This window comes from Giraffa tippelskirchi, chromosome 7 (genome assembly GCF_054371585.1).
Source record: "Giraffa tippelskirchi isolate mGirTip1 chromosome 7, T2T-mGirTip1v1.2.pri, whole genome shotgun sequence".
NCBI classification, from domain to species: Eukaryota; Metazoa; Chordata; class Mammalia; order Artiodactyla; family Giraffidae; genus Giraffa; species Giraffa tippelskirchi.
The window spans coordinates 136,422,530-136,442,145 of NC_137281.1; the positions used below are offsets into that span (position 1 = coordinate 136,422,530).

The window sequence follows — 19,616 nt, forward strand, 5'->3', positions numbered from 1 at the left end:
ATGTTCCAGAACGTGGAAAGAAAGTTGCCAGTTCTGGGCTGCGGCGGGACGTGCTGGGGGGAGGCGGCTGCTCCGCCTCCGGCGCTCGCGGGCGGGCTCGACACTGGCCACCGAGCGGCGAGAGCGGGACTCGGCGGCGGGCGGGGAAGGCGCGGGGCGTGGTTTGCAGCTTTCCGAGCGCCAAGGAGCCGAGCGCGCTCTGCTGCGCCCCGAGCCTTCCGCTGGACCAAAGAAGCGAGCGGGAGACCGAGCAAAAGGCGCGATCGAAGAAGCAAGGCGAGCGGGGCGCTGACCCGGGCTGGCCGCAGCCCGCGCCCTCTCCGGGCCGGCAGCGGGTGAGCGCGGCGGCGGCGGGGCCCCTGCACCCCGGTGCGCCCCGGAGGGAGCGGACTGTGGCAAAGAGGGAGGAAGAGCGGGAGGGAGGAAAAGGGGCGGGGGCCAGGGAGAGCCAGGTCCCCGAACCGAGGGCGGGGGCGGCAAGAGACGAGACCCGACCCACTGCGGGGGTCCGAACCGGGCCCCGGGAAACTTTGCCCGGTTGGGAAGAGCGGGGTGCGTGGAGGGCGCCGCAAACTTGTCAGCGGGCGGGGCGCTCCGGGGATTGGAGCGAGCGCCAGCGGGTGGCGTTTGTCTCTCCGGCTTCTTTGTGTCACCTCCGGTCCCCAGCCCGCCGGTACGCCCGCTTGGGAAAGGGGCTGCGCGGGGGGCTCGGCCCCGATCCACCCGCCGCCCCCGTCGGGCCCAGGCCCGGGGAGCTCTCAGTCGGCTGATTGTTTTCGTTCCTGGCGTCACGCTTGGGCGGGAAAGATTTTGAACGCCGCGTGAGCTAGAAGGCAAACAGCGGCGCGGAGATTGCCAGATAGGGGGGCGGCGCGAGGCTCGCCCAGGGTCCCCCAAGACTGGCGGGCGGGGATCCGCCGGCCCCCGCACTCGAGGAACCGCGGTGGCAGAGCGCCTCCGCGGCTGGGGCCGCTCGGACGGCTCGGCTTGTAAATTCCGAAAAGATTGGTTGGGGTCTTTGTTGTCTGAAATTGCCTTGCGCGTCTGACGGTAGCACCTTCTCTCCTTCTGAGGTTGTTTTTCTTCTGTTAAAAAAAGCGAGGGGAGACTTGTGTGAAATCAGTGCTGTTCCAAACAACGTTAGCCACCCTCTTTGATGGAGATTGAGGAGTCCTGTGTAACCTTTGCCTTTGTGGGCGCCTGTTATTTCCGAAAGTTATTATTTTCCCCTCCCCTAGTGGAAGGGAGCGTCTGAGCCAGATGCCAGCAGGCGCGATTGTGTACAGGCACCGGCAAGTCAGAGCCAAACCCAGGAGGTTCTTTCCAGCCGCTCAACACTTTGGCATCGCCTTTTTTTTTTTTAAGTTTGATTTCAAACAGCTTTCACCTGCTTTTCTAAAAGTTCCCAGCGCTTCGAAGAACTCCTTGCAGATATTTTGTGGTTGTGCTAGGATGAGTTCGACCACTTTTAGGGTTGGGGTTAAACACCCGAACCACACCTGGCCCGTTCACCACCATCAGGGACCTCTCGGGTCCCTGCCCTTGAGCCATTGTAAACATCATCGGGGTGAGTGTTCACCTTTTATGAGATGGAATATTTGGTGTGTTTTTATACTTTAATGCATGACTCTTTCTTTCCTTACCTTTCCTTTCTGGAAAAGTCTCTTGAGACTCTCCTGGGCTCTTCTTGAGATAATTGACTAATTGGCCTTAGCTGTGCCATTACATCCCCCACCCACAGAAGCACCCGAGGGAGAAGAGAACAGGTGTAATCCTCATTAAGTTTTTTTTTCCCCATGGTGAAGACTCTGGAGATGTCAAAATAAGCAAAAAGTGTAAATCCTTAGTTCTCTGTCCATATGTTTAAGTTCACGAGCTCTATTTGAAGTCGCAAAAATACAAATCAAACCAGTTGGGTCAACTTAACCTTGTACATTGATTGATTTTTTTTTAATCATGTGAATGAGTTTACCCAATTAGAAATTTTACAAGCATTTCAGTGCGTTTGTCCTAAGTGTGTTTGCAGGATACTGCAGTATGCTTAAAGAACTGAGACAGAGTGGGATTATTCTTGGGTTATGCCCTTAGTAGTATATCAGAGTTTAATATAAAGCTCAAACCCAGGATCAGTCAGGTCTTGGTAAGTAGGGGAAGGTGTTAAAGGCAGTTACTTCATTTGTCATTACTCATATGCTTTAACTATAGACTTTCAATAATTTCACAAAATTATTCTTTCATTTACTCAAATGAATGCTTACCTATACCAGCCACTGTGCTGGATTCTGGAGTTTCAAATAATACTAACCATTTATGGAATACTGATTTTGTACCAGTAAATGCTTCACATAGATTACCTCATCCATCTAATAAATATTTATTGAGTGCTTTCAATGTATTGTGGTAGGTGCTGGAGTTACAATAATGCACAGGACAGCTGTGGTTCCCGCCTTTATCTTGGTTGGTGGGGAGGGTAGGCAGAACATAAAAGACATCACTAAACTAACAGTAGTTTTTAAAATGTAAATCAGATCACACCACTTCTCTTCTATATAAAACCCTCCAGTGGCTTCAGTCTCCCTCTGAGTGAAAGGCAAAAGCTGGTCAGTGGCCTCGGCGTTTACCCCAAGTGGTCCTCACCGCCCAGTCCCGTCTCCTTCTTGATTTCATCCGCTGCTCTTTGTTTTCCTCATACTTCTATAGCCAGACTAGCTTCCTAGCTATCTGTGGGCTGTCACACTTGCTGTTTCCTCTGCCTGGAATGTTCCACCAGACCTATATGGTGCTTTCTCTGATCCCCCTCACTTCTTTACTCAGTTATATTCTCAATGAACCTTCATTGAACCCCAGATTTAAAATCATAACCCACTTGTAACTCCCTTACTCTCCTTTCATAACCAGTTTTTTCCCCCTCCATTTCATCATCTAACTAACATACATTTTCCCCCTCCATATCATCATCTATTTAACATACCCTATTTTATTTCTCTGCTTATGTTCTGTCTTACCCCACTAGATTGCACACCTCATCAGAGTTATTGTATTCACTGTTGCATCCTCAGAGTCAGCACCTGGCATACAGTAGGGACTCAAACTATTTGTTGAATGGAAATAAGAAAACCACAGAATACTGAGACATAGAGTAACTGAGAGTTCCTAAGTGAATAGTAAGAAGTCTTCTCTGTGCAGGTGACATGTAAGCTGAGACAAGTAGCATGCAGTGTGTGGTGGGTGAGGAGGTGATGAGAGGAGAGAGGCATGGAAGAAGATTAGCTGAGGAGATAGCACTGAGTCAGGAAAGAGCTTGATGGTACATGGATTGATTCGACCTGAGAGAAGGTCTTGAGGCTGAGCACTGTCAACTGCAGGGAGAGAACTCAAGGGAAAAAGAATGGTAATCAGATGATGGCAGAGGATGAGATGGTTGGATGGCATCACTGACTCAGTGGACATGAATTTGAGCAAACTCGATAGTGAAGGACAGGGAAGTCTAGTGCGCTGCAGTCTGTGGGTTCGCAAAGAATGGGACATGACTTAGCGACTGAACAACAACAGCAGCAATCAGATGACAGGTCATGCTTGACCTCATAGGCCAAGGTTTGGATACATTCACCGTGGATTCTCATATATACCCTATTGGCCCTATGTTATAGTTAATAAAATTGAAGTAACTTTCTGAGGCTACCCAGTAGGTGAATGGCACAGCCTAGGACGGATAGGAAAACAGGTTCTCAGATCCCACTTATATTTAACCACCATATATATATGTGTGTGCACGTACATGCATGCACGCGCTCAGTCTGGATTGTAGCCTGCCAAGTTTCTCTCTCCATGGAATTTTCCAGGCAAGAATCCTGGAGTGGGTTGCCGTTTCCTTCTTCAGAGGATCTTCCCGACCCAGGGATCTAACCCATGTGTCTTGCATCTCCTGCATTGGCAGGCAGATTCTTTACCACTAGCACCACCTGGGAAGCCCCATTTAGCCACTATGCCAACATCAGAAGACATAGTCCGTATTCTGATGGAGCTGTTTGTCTAGTGAAGACAAGCTGTTGCAATACACATATGGCAGTGCTAGAAAAGATGTATTCTCAGGGTCTCTGGGAGGAGGAAAGCATCCTATTCTGCCTAGGAATGGGACAGGACAAATTGGAAAAAAATGAAGTTATTTTTCCTTTTTTATAATTATGAAATGTTTCAGATTAGCTATAATTAAGAAATAATCTTAATATCATTCAAACGCATAGCCCATTCTTCATGACTACTGTGTGCTCACTGTTGTGTTATTTCTGCTTTCACATTTTCCAATGACCTGGGTTATGCGCCCCCATTCCTACTTTCACCAAACTAAGAATTGTGTCTGCAATAGTGTAAAATCACTTATGTTTAAAGCCTGTAATTCTTTGTGAAGTTGCAGCTTAAGTACTGTTTTGATTGTTATCTTAAACTCTGTCCTTTTTGATTTTTGTGTGATAATTTTTAAAACTGTTTCATTGAGTGTAATTGACATACAGTAAGCTGCATAAATTTAGTGTTAAATTTGATAAGTTTTTGACTTATTTATAGACCTATGAATCATCTTTCCCTCTGGTCCCTTCCTATACCCTGTACCCTTCTTTCCCAACCAGTGATAGCTCTGACTCTATGGATTAGTTTGTATTTTCAGAGTTTTATTTGCATGTAACCATATAGTATGTTTTCTCTTTTGTCTGGGTTCTTTCACTTAGTATAATTGTTTTGAGATTCATCTATGTTGTTCTGTGTATCAGTAGCTGATTACTTTTTATTGCTGAACGGTGTTCTGCTGTATGAATATATGCCAGTTTATTTATCCATTCACCCATTGATAGACATTTTTTTTTTCTAGTTTTTGGATGTTAAAAATAAAGCTGCTGTAAACACATTATATTCAGTCTTTATATGGACATCTGCTTTCATTTTCCTTGGGTAAATGTCTAGGAGTAGAATGGCTTGATCATATGGTAGGCGTATGTTTAACCTTTAAAGAAACTTCCATACTTTCCCAAACATTTCCAAAATAGCATGTGAGGGTTCCAGTTGCTGTGCATCCTTGCCAACACTTAGTATGGTTAAGCTGTCATAGCCATTCTATTAGATGTGTAGTGGTATCTCATAGTGTTTTTAATTTGCAGTTGCCTGATGACTAATGGTGTGCTTATTTACCATTCATATTTTATCTTTTTTTGCTGAAGTTTCTGTTTACATTTTGTTGTTCATTCTTCATTGGATTGGTTGCTTCCTTATTGAGTTTTGAGAGTTTTTTTTTATATATTCTGGATACAGGCTCTGTATCAGATACATGATTTGCAAATATTTACTTTCAATCTGTTGCTCATCTTACATTCTCTTAACAAATCTATGAAGATCAAGAGTTTTAATAAAGTCTGATATATCAATTTATTCTTTTATGGAATTACACTTTTGGTGTTATACCTAATAAATCTTTGCCTAGCTCAAGATCACAAAGATTTTTTCCTTAGAGTTATAAAACTTATAGAAAAACTATAAAAGAATATAAAACCATAAAGTCTTTCATTTTACTTTTTGGTACATTTACCTTGAGTTAAATTTTGTTTATGGAGTGGAATATGGGTTGAAGTTTACTACTGCCAATAGAACACTTGACAAGTTTTGGAGATGAGACAATGTCTGGAGACAATATCTTGGGGTAAGGGTGGGTGGGCATTTGCTGTTGGCATCTAGTGGGTCAAGTCCAGGGACTCTGTTAAAGATCTGCAATAAACAGGAGAGATCATCTCAACAAAGAATCATTCAGCCAAAATGTCAGTAGTGTCAAGGTAGAGAAACCAAAGGCTATTTTATTGACCTTTTCAATGTTTTGGCTGTTAGTTTCCTTTATATTTTCTATCTTCCGTTTAACTGATTTTCTCTCTGATCTTTATTATCATTTCCTTTCTGTGTGCTTGAAAAGGATGTTTTGTGTGTGCTTGAAAATAATATTTCTTCTAATTATACCATGTCAAGAGAGCATACCATCAACATAGCATCACTATTCATGTTAACCTCGATTACTTAGCTGAGGTGGTGCTTGTCAGGTTTCCCTGCTGTAAAGTTGCTCTTTTCTCTGCATTCTGTCCTGTACTTTTTAAAATAAATTTATTTACTTTAGTTGGGGGCTAATTACTTTACAATATTGTAGTAGTTTTTGCCATACATTGACATGAATCAGCCATGGGTTTACATGCGTTCCCCCTCTTGGACCCCCCTCCCACCTCCCTCGCCATCCCATCCCTCTGGGTCATCCCATTGCCCCAGTCCTGAGCATTTGTCTCATGCATCGAACATGGAATGGTGTTCTGTTTCACATATGATAATATACATGTTTCAATGCTATTCTCCCAGAACGTCCCATCCTCACCTTCTCCCTCAGAGTCCATAAGACTGTTCTATGCATTTGTGTCTCTCATTCTGTCTCGCATATAGGGTTATCGTTGCCATTTTTCAAATTCCATATATATGCATTAGTATACTGTATTGGTGTTTTTCTTTCTGGCTTACTTCACTCTGTATAATGGGCTCCAGTAAAAATATGGAATGCTTCACGAATTTGCGTGTCATCCTTGCTCAGGGGCCATGCTAATCTTCTCTGTATCGTTCCAATTTTAGTATATGTGCTGCCGAAGTGAGCACTGTCCTGTATTTTTTGAGATGGAAGTTACTATGTGTAGCCCACATTTAAGGAGTGGAGAGTTATGCTTTTTCTTCATGTGACAACCTCTGACTTTTAATTCTGGTATTTAGACTGTTTATATTTAAAGTGATTATTGATTATAGTTCCCTTTTAAATGTATAATTTTGCTATTTGTCACATGTTTTTCATATCTTTATTTCCTTTTTTCTCTCTTTCTGTCTTTGGATTAATTGAATTTATTATCATTATAATTTATTTTTAAATTTTTTATTTTTTTGCTTATTAGCTAACAGTCCTTTTTTTTTCTAATTTTACTCTTGGGAATCCTAGTTCCCTGACAAGGGATTGAGCCAGTACCCTCAGCAGTGAAAGTGTGGAATCCTAACCCCTGGAGTGCCAGGGAACTCCCTAGCTATCATTCTTTATTTTGTTATTTTAGTGTTTGCTTTTGTGTTGATAACTTATCACAGTTTACCTTCAGGTGTTATACCACCTCATGTATAGTAAGAGAACCTTGTAATAGTTATTTCCCATTTCTCTCTGCTTAACCTTTATGATATTGTCATACATTTAACTTTTTGTCTGTTATTGATCCCACATTACATTACTATTTTTTGTTTGAACAATTATTTTTTAAAGGGATCTAAAACCCAAAACATCATATATGGACCCATGTTTTATACAGGTTATATTCTTTATTTTACTATTATCAAGTGAAAATAAATTATACATATTGAGGTTATTGGATTCACTTTAATGAAGATATATATATATATTCTAACTTGTAATTTTAGTGTAAACATTAAAGCAGTAGTGAAATTTGGAAATCAGAGCATAGTTCATTTTCTTAAACTAAATTACTGAGTTGTCATTGAGCTGATCATTGCTGTAATAGAAAGATACTTCAGGATACTGTGGGGTCTTACAAGACTCAGAACACCCGGACTTGGAGAAGTCTATGCAGGTATTGATGAGTGTGCTGTCTTTTCTTTCCTTTGGGCAGCATTAGAAAAAGGGGAATAGATGTTCAGGAGTGAGTCCTCCCATGCTGACATTATCCAGACCCTGAGAAACTTTCAAAGCACTTCTCTCTTCCGATGGTATATGAGGTCAAAAGCACTTGGTTATAGCTACTTGGGTCAGAGTAACACATTTGACAAAGTGAACCTCAAGTTTCTGCTTGTCAGTGTCCATATTTGATTGAAAACTCCAATCTGAGATGTAGTTCTTAGAACTCGCCAAAATTTGCTATTTGTTGCCCTGGTTTTAGTTAACTTTTAGTCTTCCTTTATCAGTGAGGATGGAGTGGATACCCTCTCCATCTGGGTATGTGTAAATGTACTCCTATTCTGAAGGTTAATACATTGACAAACACTCAACTATAAGTGAGTGGGAAAACTTAATTCATCCAGCAAATTAACTTACTTTGTAAAATGTTTGTTGAATCTGGGCTCTGGCATGTTGATGAAAATTTATGTCTCCTGCCCTTTGAAAGCCAACTCTCTCTTAGGAAAAGGGCCCATAAGCACAGGAGCATGCATTCCAATATGGTAATTGGTGATCACTGCAATGGAGATACGAACTAGGCAATGGGTGTAAGCTTAGAGCAGTGGTTCTCAAAGTGTGGTCCAGGGACCACTAGCATCAAACCTACTGGTTCAGAAATGTAGAGGGTGAGGCCCAGCGATCTGTGTTTAACAAGTCTTCCAAGTGATTCTGATGCATGCACAAGATTGTGAGCCACTGGCACAGAGAATTAGTTAATCTCTGAGATTTTTTCCCTGGGTCCTATTTTCTACAAATATGGTTTAGAAATGTGATATTTACCACCTGGTACTTTAAGAACTATTTTGGCACTAATGAATTTTCATGTAAAATGTGGATTGTTATGTGGGTAAAACAGAAATCCAAAATGGTGAAGTTTTGTCTGACACTGGAGCAAAAGTAAATTAGATTTTAGGACACTTTATTGTGAAAACTTTTGAATATATTCAAAAGCAGAGATAATAGTGAAATGAATTCCTATGTAAACATTCAGTTCAGTCACTTGGTCATGTCCAACTCTTTGCAACCCCATGGACTGCAGCACACCAGGCTTCTCTGTCCATCACCGATTCCTGGAGCTTGCCCAAACTCATGCCCACCGAGTCTGTGATGCCATCCAACCATCTCATCCTCTGTCGTCCCATTCTCCTCCTGCCTTCAATCTTTCCCAGCATCAGGGTCTTTTCCAAGAGTCAATTCTTCGCATCAGGTGGCCAAAGTATTGGAGTTTCAGCTTCAGCATTGGTCCTTCCAATGAATATTCAGGACTGATTTCCTTTAGGGTAGACTGGTTGGATCTCCTTGCAGTCCAAGGGACTCTCAAGAGTCTTATCCAACACCACAGTTCAAAAGCATCCATTCTTCGGCGCTCAGCTTTCTTTATAGTCCAACTCTCACGTCTATGCACGACCACTGGAAAAACCATAGCTTTGACTAGACAGACCTTTGTCAGAAAAGTAATGTCTCTGCTTTTTAACATGCTGTCTGGTTGGTCATAGCTTTTCTTCCAAGAAGCAAGCCCCTTTTAATTTCATGGCTGCAGTCACCATCTGCAGTGATTTTGGAGTCCCCCAAAATAAAGTCTGACACTGTTTCCATTGTTTCCCCATCTATTTGCCATGAAGTGACAGAACTGGATGCCATGATCTTCACTTTTTGAATGTTGAGTTTTAAGCCAAGTTTTTTACTCTCCTCTCTCACTTTCATCAACAGGCTCTTCAGTTCCTCTTCGCTTTCTGCCATAAGGGTGGTGTCATCTGCATATCTGAGGTTATTGATATTTCTCTCAGCAAGCTTGATTCCTTCCGGCTTGTGCTACACACAGTCTTCTTATCAAGGTTAGAGATAACCTGTTTAGTTAGAGCTCAAGCTATGAGATAGTTCATGTTTCAAGAAAGGGAACAGAAATTAACTTACGCAGATATACTACCTGTTTTCTCCCACTTTGACTTGGGAGGACTAGTTGTCATATTCTGAAGAAAAGCCGATTGTAATACATCTGAGCTCTTCAGGTTCGAGTGATATGTTAATTAATGGATCAGACTGTAGGAGCAGGGCTTCCTAGGTGGGTAAAGAATCCACCTGCTAGTGCAGGAGTCGCAGGAGATGCAGGTTTGATCCCTAGGTTGGGAAGATCCCTTGGAGGAGGGCATGGCAACCCACTCCAGTATTTTTGCCTGGAGAATCCTATGGACCAGAGGAACCTGGCAGGCTACAGTCCATAGTGTCACAAAGTCAGATACAACTGAGCAACTGAGCATGCACACTGTAGGAGTTAGCTAATTTTCATTTTAAAAATACTGATTAGTAAGAAATAATTTTTATCTGAAGTGTAAATTACAACAAAATAAATAAAGCTGTTCAAGATTGTTCCCTATGCCCTCAAACAAACCTAAAAAAACCCTACAACAACTCATGCATCTAAGTTGTTAGTACTATGGTAGGCTATAGTCAGTGTTTGATGAGATTGATAAAATAATGCACGCTGGAGCTTTTAGTTAAAAATTGTTAGTGGTTTGGAAAGAAAAAAGAACTGACTATATAGTCTGTTTATAAAACAGTTAAAGGCATGTTTTATTATTTGTGCTAGTACGTTGACAGGTGACTAGCAATCTCTTGTTTGACTGTCTTTTGTAGTTACTCATTTGATGACATTGAGTAAAAAATTTTCCTCTGTTAATAAGCCTTTGTTTGAAAGAAAGTATATTACCTTTGTAGTCTCTGTACTCTTTTTCATCACAGAAAGTTCCAACTCAGTTGGGTAATAATTAATTTTGTAAATAGTGTTTAGTCCAGAACTGATTATATTTCCTCCTGAGCCAAGTGAAAAGAAACTCTCATTCTATAACCACAGGTTGAAGGTTTGGTTACAAGACTGTGTTCGTGATGGTTTCTGAGACTGGAAGGTAAGCTCGCTCCTCGCCTGAGTCATCATGTTGTCTCACAGTTGGCTATCTGTTTTCTTAGCAACAGCTGCTGATTTCTGGTTTGATTGGGAAAGTATGTTTTGAAATGATTCAACATATCCTTTTAGGTTATATATGCTTGCTGAACCTTATAAGCTTACTGTTAATATGGTGGAACTTCCACCATGAAGGAATGATTTCATTCTCTTACTGTCCCTGCGTTCCAAATCATTTTTCTTCTGTGTGTTTTAGGGAATTGAGGGTAGGTATAAGAAAAGAGAAGAAGTCAATCTGGAAGACTATGGACCTGCTTGTTTATGACCCTGGACTAGAGCAGAGCCAAAAATGGTCTCCATGTGCTGATAGGATAAAATGTAATTTACTGGAGTCTTCATCTTGAGTAATACTCCCGGGTGCATAAGTACTAAAGGACAAGTGAATTTTTGAAGTGTCTGTGATATTGTGTAATGGTTAAGAGTGTAACTTCTGAAGTCAGATGGACCGTGGTTCAAATCCTTGCTTTGCCATATATTAGCTGTGTCACTTTGGGCAAATTATAAACCTCCCTGAGTAGAGCTTCTTCATCTATAAAATAAAAGGCAAAATGTGACCTACCTCATAGGAGTGTTATGAATATTACTGAGACAACACTTGTAGTGGACAATACAGCACCTATGATAGAACATTGTAGAGCGCATAGTAATAAGTGCTAATAATTACATTCAGTTCAAGAGTGCAATGAACAAGGGGCTAAGTGGCAGGTGTTAGAGGACAATCGGCAATGAATGAGGCATGGCTCCCTTTTTGCAGGAACTGGGACAGATAGCCTTGTAAACAAGTCACTCTAGTATGATTCAGAATGAAAGAAGCGCCACCTGAAATGACCACTTTGGGGAAGTTAGGGCTAGTTTTGTATAGGATATTGACATTTGAACTGGGCATATAGTTGGGTTTAGAGTGTAGAGTAGAGCTTTCATGGGTGGAAAATGAAGGATAATAGATTGTAGGCTGAAAAATATCACAAACTGAAGCACAGGGCTCGTGGCAGGTTGTAGTGGGAGAGGTCTAGATAGATGCTTTGTGGTTAGATTGTAGGACATTTTGCTGACGGAAGCATTTGGACCATATTCTCCTTGTCAGTGGGAACCTACAGCGTACACATGGTGTGAGGTCTATTTCACAACAATGTTCTGAAAAATGAAGTGGAGAGGCAAGAAATCCAATTAAAAGGATGTTTTTAGAAATCTAGATGAATGATGAAGAAATTTAGAGAACAAAGTCAGAGGGGATTAAAAGGAGTTGGAAGAGAGAGGATTCTAAATTAGATGCCAAGAAGAATGCTGGTGCTGTTACTTGAGAGAGAGTTACCATAGGAAAAGGTGTGGGAGAAAACGGATGGTCTGGCGGCAGGGTGGTCTAACTGGGTCTTTTTTTAAGTTGCAGTACAGTTGATTTACAGTGTTGTGTTAATTTCAGGTATATAGCAGAGTGATTCATATAGAGTGCATAGGAATTGTCATATAGAGTGTCTGTGTTAATCTCAAATTCCTAATTTATTTGTCTCCCTTCCCCTTAGGCAACCATAAGTTTGTTTTCTATGTCTGTGAGTCTCTCTATTTTGTAATAAACAAGCTCATTTGTATCTTTTAAAAAAATATATTCTACATACAAATAATATCATATGATACTTGCCTTTCTCTGTCTGGCTTCATTTAGATTATCATCTCTAGATCCATCCATGTTGTTGCAAATGGCATTATTTCATTCTGTTTATGGCTGACTAAAACTATATATGTGTATAGATACACACACCACATCTTCTTTATCCAGTCTGTCCTTATTTGTCTCTTATAACCATCTTTATTTTAAAGACTGTTCAAATGTAGGGTCTCTGGGGCTCAAAGATTAGTGAGCTGGCCGTTGGGAATTTAGTTCTGAAAGAAGGAAGCTAACGTTTATTATGCACCTACTGTGTCTAAGGTTTATGCTGAGCATCTTCACAAATCATTATTGGAAGCAAGTAGTATTTTTATTGATGAAGAAATAAAGGCCAAGAAGAGGCCTGATATTATAATGCTTAAACATTAACCCTAATTTCAAAGCATTTCTCACTTTTGTCCTTTTCTTCAAGCTCTTTGGAGCAAGAGGAGAGCTGGGGCTAAAGATTGAGTGAATGGGTACTGAAGGCATTGAACTGTCCTCTGTGGCACTCTTCTTCATTTCTACATTCAGATTCTCATTACATATTCTTTACCGCAAGGAGAGAACAGCCCTCTAATTAAGTGGTTAGTATTTGTTACTTGAAGACTGTTGAGGGAGTTTCATAATTAACCATATTTCTCAAGTTCAAATATTCCTTTCCTTTTACAACTGCTTGAAGGCTGAAGTCCTCCAAGACTTTTTTATTTCTCTTGCTTCTGATGAAATGGAAACATTTGGCTACAAGTGGGTTTTAACTTTATAAAATGAGCCTTGTTATATTGGGTTAGAGAGGACAAGCCAGGGCAGAGAGAATAATGCTCTTCTTAATGTTACCACCTTTAAAACATGTAATCCTGAGGTCAAGATCATGAATGCAGATAAAATTTAAGTCTGGGAAGACTTTGAGCATGTCTTAAAAACTTTATGACAAAAATCCAGCTACACACATACACGCATATTAAAAAGCAAAAGTTTGCCTTCATGTTATTTTCACTTTCCATTTCTGTTGTCTCTGTCCCTAGAGATTATCACTGTGGACAGTTCTTTGTTTATCCTATTTAAATGTTTGTGAATACTTGGAACTTTGGCAGTAATTAGGCAAAATAGCTGGTTTTAAGCTTTTTCCTTTTCACCCGGATATTTAGTATCAGAGTTTATTATTGAAGTTTCATAAAAACAGATTCTTCTTTTAGACTGTGTTCTGAGAGCCCTATAAACATCAAATGTAATTTACGTTAAATGCTCTCAGATTACCTTTCAAATCAGTGACATACCTAGGATTAGAATTTAGAGAACTTGAGCTTCTCATTTGTTGCTAAACCAGTTCTGTTAGTTAATTTATTACACAAGTTCACCAGTTAACTGCAACACTGGGCAAAAACATGTTTTATCTTATTTATTTATTTGAGAAGAAATCACAGAGAACTGCAAATTTAAACTAACATAAGCCCATTATAGTCACTATATTAATCTCTTAATTACTTCATATTTTGAATGCTTAGACAATATGTGTTCTGGTAAATTTCTCTAAAAACTCATGGATCAAGATAGTATAGGTTGGTATATCTTGGCTGTTTGGCTACCCACTCCAGTATTCTGGCCTGGAGAATTCCATGGACTGTATAGTCCATGGGGTTGCAAAGAGTCGGACACGACTGAGCGACTTTTCACTTCATTGGCTGTTGGGAACTCTAAGGACATGGAGTTTGGAGCCTGCACATCTGTGTTCAAGCAAGAGTTGCCAATAACTTAGTGTTCTCAGGAAAGTTGCTTATCCTCCCTGTTCCCCTAAATGGAGTAGATGGTGTCTATCTTGTGAGAATTAAAGAGATAGTACATGTAAAATGTTTGGCACAAATTAAGAACTAAATATTAGCTCTTCTTTCTACTGTTTTATCATTATTATCAAATAGAGGGCCTACAATTTTGGTCATTCATGTAAGCAGAATTTACCTGTTCTTACTCTCAGGCTATAGCAAAGGAGACCTCATTACATTTCACTTTTGTTGCCCTGTAGGTTGTTGGAAGGAATGTATAAATATTGGGATATGGTTTTTAAGCAGATACAGATCTCAGTACCTCTCTTAGCTTCTTAACTAAATAAGTTAGAAGAGTTTCAACCAAAGGACTGCATAAAATTTTGTTTTGTCCCAGTGGTCCTACTTCTCAAGATTCTTCATTGGTCCCACTTTTGGTTCTACTCAGGAAAATACATAAATACTCTTATGTAAAGTGCATAAGACACTTTCTCGAGAATGTTCCAATTGTTCATCAATGGGGAGAAAGCTGCTTAGGTGTGTTCGTTTTTGAGGATGTTTTATGTCATGTGAGTTTTGGGGGCTGGTGACTGGTCAGGGATCTTTCCATGGGGAGGGCTTTGAGAGAAGGAAAAAAATTTCTTTAGAAATCTCAAAACTAGTCTGAAATTCCATGAAGAGAAAATTTAAGATTTTCGTACTCTGAGTTATTGGAGTTAAGGGGTCAGAAGGATTATTTATGTTTCAGGAAGTTTTTCTTCACACAAAGGTGTATAACTTCTAAATATTTTAATGATGTAGAAGATATACTGAAGGAAAAGTAACCTTAGAAATGGACAGAAGTAGGATTTTTTTCTTTTAAGCCAGACAAATTTCTAATGGAGTCCCAGCACATAAGTAACAGCAAAGATAATTTTTTATACACAGAAGTACATTCCGTTCTTTCCCTGAGATGATGTAACCTCATATCAGATCTTAAAATTGTGCCCACAGAACTGAAAACTGTATCTTTAGATAAACTCAGAAACAAATAATTCTGGTTGTTTCTCTTCAGGTGAGAAACTTCTGTGTGTTTAGAAACGAAATGGAAACTAGTTTGCAAGCTCTGTAGGGAGTCACAAGGGAAGCCTGGGAGAAGGAATGATCTGGCAGTTCCAGGGTCTAGTAAATACTTGACTGTATTCATTGCTCTGCTCTCCAGAACCTCCTAAATCTGCTTCAGAACTCAAATCCCTTTTTCAGCCTGCGTGTGTGTGTGCTCAGCCTGACTCTTGGCCACCCTAAGAACTGGAGGCACTCTCTATTTCTCTAGTTGCTTGATTCAATACCTTTTAAATCAATGAATACCTGTTGAAGAGTAGCACTGCTGGCTGACACCCTAGAAAAAACAGCTTCCAAACCACACAACAGGTAATTTTTCAGCTGGTTTTTTTTTCCCCTCATTTACTTTCCCAGTAACCAGTCATAATGCTAAGATTTCATGGTTAGGTAAGACTGGGTGTCTAGTATTTTGTTAGAATTTTAGCAAGATAGTAGTGGATAGTTCCTTGGAAGTAAAGAGTTCAATGGAAACAAACTCAAAAAGGACAGATAGGAGCTCTAGTTTGGGGAAGATTTGAATTAAAAATATCTCTGGAACAATTTCCTTAAAATTCTGGTATGAAAACCCTTTGTTGTTGTTGTTTAGTTGCTAAGTCATGTCTGACTCTTTTGAGACCCCATGGGCTGTAGAGCCTGCCAGATTCCTCTGTTCTTGGGATTTTTCAGGCAAGAATACTGGAGTGGGTTGCCATTTCATGCTCCAGGGTATCTTCCTAACCCAGGGATTGAACCCACAGCTCCTGCCACATCTCCTGCATTGCAGGCGGATTCCTTACCTAAAGTCATTAGAAGAAATGTCATTTACTCTTTAAATCATAGTACTCTCTAAACTTTTATGTACCAGAATCTGTGATCTACATGTTAAAATCTACAGCGATTTACTGAGTGATTGAAGGATTTGCTAGTTTCTTTGCTTTGTGCACCATGTAAGTCTTGGTAAATTAGTCAAAGTTAGATTGTAGAGAGTAGAGGGGAGCTCTTCTCTAAAATGAGTCTTGAAGGTATGAGAGATAATACAGAAGTTGTAAGTTAAGTAAGAGCCATATCTTTCCTAAGATACCAATTATGAGTTCAAATCCTGGGTTTGTCTCAGACAGTTTAATGTTCTTGAATAAATCTCTGATGTTAATGGTCTTAGTTTCTCTACCTCAAGAATATCATGATTATTTAAAATCACATATGTATGTGTATTATGTAAGTTGCTCAGTTGGATCCGACTCTTTGCGACCCCATGGATGGTAGCCCACCAGGCTCCTCTCTCTGTCCATGGAATTCTCCAGACAAGAATACTGGAGTGGGTAGCCATTTCCTTCAGTAAAATAACCTATAAGCACAACTAAATACAAAGTATGTTTTGTCTTGGATCAGTTAAACTGTCCCCACCCCTGAACTGATATTCATTGGTTCGCTCTCCTAAACCCCATCAGACAGCTCTCAAAGGTTTACCATCATCACAAAGGACGGTGAAAGAGAGAATGTGGTGGGATTCAAGTCCATTCCTAGGGTGACTTTAAAATGTGTGTGTGCTATCCATAGTGAGTCAGTGTCTCATCTCATGTCTGATTTATTTGTCACTTGTACAGTGACAGAAGCGATGGGTTGTTACTAGAGTCCAGGGAGTTCAACACCCATCATGTTGACTTTAAGTTTTAGACTGAATGATACCTTAATCTTCTTATTTCACAGAAGACAATCCAAGCTTCAGGGATGGCAAGGTACAGTTGGTAATTGGCAGAACAAGGAGTAAAAATGCTACCTCCAGATTCCTGGCTCTTGCTGGCATAGATATGTGTGTGTATATTTAAAATATTTATGTTATCTATTATTTAAAACCTATGAAAAGGTATAAACCATCATACTATTAAGTACCTAAGTGTTTTAGCATACTACATAAGAAATAAATTGTTGCTAACATGGTTGTGACCCCTTCTTCCTCCTCAGAGGTAGCAGCTATCCTGAATTTGATGTTTATCAATCTCATGCATTTTTTTTACAGCTTTATTATATTTGAATAGTAAGGGTGATTTTTAAAGTATTTAACAAACTGGAGTGTGTGGATATGGCCACACATAATGGATGCTGGCAACAGATCCAGCCAAGGTGTACTGGCTGACTATCAGGTCCATCATGGACCCCAGTAAGCAATGTTTTTAAGACCATACATAGTACCATTTTGTATGCATTCTTCTACAAATTGTTCTTTTTCTTTCAACTTTATATTTGTGAGCTGCATTTATATTGATATGGGTAGCTGATTTATTCATTTTTAGTGTTTAATACCCTAATGTATGAATATGTCACAGTTTATCCATTTTTAGATAGTTAGGGTTGTTTTTTTTTTTAATGCCCTCTCACCTGTTCAGGCGTTTGGCTTCTTTTCCTGTTAGGTTGTTTATCTTTTCCTTATTGATTTGTATATTACTTTTGAATTTTTTTGGTAAACTGCTAGTTAATAAACACTTTCTTTAACATCTGTACTTGAGAAGTCACATAAAACCTATCGTGGCTTTGTCTTTCCAATATTATTTCCAACTATTACACAGAGTTGTTCATATTTGAAAAGGATCTTTCAGTATTCCCTAATCAGGTTCACGTCAAGTACACCAAGGGCATTGCCTGTGACTGCAGATGTGAACATGTTCCATTATTTAGAGTGGATTTGACATAGTCTTAACATTCTTGATTGTGAAGATGGACTTAATTTCCCCATATTTCCGTGATCATGCTGGTGAAAGGGTTGACCTTATTGTAACTCTAAAGCATGGGAGGAAAGTCTTTATGGGAAATTAAAAAGTTCTTTTTTCCCCCCCTTTATTAAATCAAAAGCAGGAAAATGAAAGTTATACTTGCTTCCTTAGAGAACCAGAGTGGCCCACAGGGTATAAAAGAAACTAAAGTAAATGGAAGGACTGAGGCTATCACTCAGGAAGTTCTTTCTGGAACTTTCTCTGTTTATGGGTTAGATAGCTAACAGGGACCTGCTGTATATCACAGGGAACTCTGCTCAATACTCTGTAATAACCTAAATGGGAAAAGAATTTGAAAAAGAAAGATGTGTGTGTATGTGTGTGTGTGTGTGTATATAACACTGTATCACTTTACTGTACACCTGAAACTAACACAACATTGTTAATCAACTACAATATAAAATAAAAATTGAAAAAAAAAGCCCTATCTGGGTTGTTTATGATTTTGCCTCCTTCCCCACCCCCTACCCCCTCCTCCACTGCCAGTGATCGGGAAAGCTCAAGAAGGACATGTTAGGTTATTTGTTTCTCTTGTGGGCCACTTTGTATCTGCTTTCTAGAAGGTTATTGGTTTCAAGGATCTTAAACAGCAGGATCGATACAGTTCAACTTTTCTGAGGCTTGAAAGGTGTAACATTCCTGTTAGTTTTGCTTTCCTGGCTTACTTGCTTCCTGCTCTCCCTTCCTTGTTTCTTTGTAGTTGCAAATGGCATTTCTAAGTTAACAGTCCTTCAGAGCATCCAATGGTTTGTTCCTTTTAATTTTTAACAGTCTTTTAGTTATACAAAAGGACAAAAACATTTACAATTACTTTTAGTACTGAGGGTTGCTTTATCCTGGGGCATGGCTTCCACCCCTGAGGGTTGCTTTATCCTGGGGCATGGCTTCCACCCCTCTCCTCTAGCCCCCAGCTACCCCGCCCCCACCCTCCACTTCTCCACTGCCTCACCCCCACCCTCCCGGCTCTGTAGGTCTCTTTTGCTGTTGGGAGCTGACAAAGTACTGTAATTTGCTGGATGGTGTGGATGGAGATATGCCCAGGGCTCCCGGAAAGAATTTCTGTAACCTTCCTGAGCTCCCGTCTCTTAAAAATTGTTGATTAACTAGACTCTTCTGTCCTGGGAATAGCCAAAACTTTAAAGTGAAGTGTTGTTCAAAAGAAACATGTTTATTTTTAGAGGCAGAAAGTATTTTGAACCCATTTGCCAGTAACTGTTTTTTAAAGAAACAAAACTGTGGACTTGAAGCCTAATCCCAAAGCGAAAACAAAACTCTTGCTGAAAGAATTAGCAATATATTAAACATTTTGAAAATGAGCTACATTTTTATTTTAGCTTTCTGTATTTTAATTGAAATTGGTATCACCACCATTGTTCTGTAATTCTCCTTTTCTTTGCATGTTTTGCCATATACAGTTGATTTATTTACGTAGAAGATAAAAAAATGTCAAAGGGGAAAAGTGTTTAAAGAAATTTCAGAGGACGTGCATTTAAAACTAGCAGACGAGCAGAGTTCTCAGAGATAGTGCCATCCAGATTCATTTTAACTTCATCATTACATGAATATAGAGAACCCCTTCGGTCTTTGGTTTTTAAAGAATCCTGGTTTCTTTTTGGAGGGTAGTTTTCACTTTATGAGTTTCAGTTTCTAGTAATGATTTAGCTGCTGCTGCTGCTAAGTCGCTTCAGTC

The 19,616-nt window shown here is 40.0% G+C and overlaps 1 protein-coding gene and 1 non-coding gene across 5 annotated transcripts in view; one reads left to right on the plus strand and one right to left on the minus strand.

Moving 5' to 3' along the window:
* The first annotated feature begins 175 nt into the window (after window positions 1-175).
* SYNE2 (spectrin repeat containing nuclear envelope protein 2) overlaps window positions 176-19,616 on the plus strand; it is a 315,802-nt gene continuing 296,361 nt past the window's right edge. For all 4 annotated transcript variants that reach the window (XM_081509857.1, XM_081509858.1, XM_081509859.1 and 1 more), the window contains exon 1: window positions 176-335. The gene's annotated coding sequence lies outside the window, so the exon portion shown is untranslated. The remainder of the gene's footprint in view (window positions 336-19,616) is intronic.
* LOC145516047 (U6 spliceosomal RNA) lies at window positions 6,563-6,669 on the minus strand. The gene has a single exon (XR_014061221.1). It is a non-coding gene; the product is annotated as a U6 spliceosomal RNA (small nuclear RNA).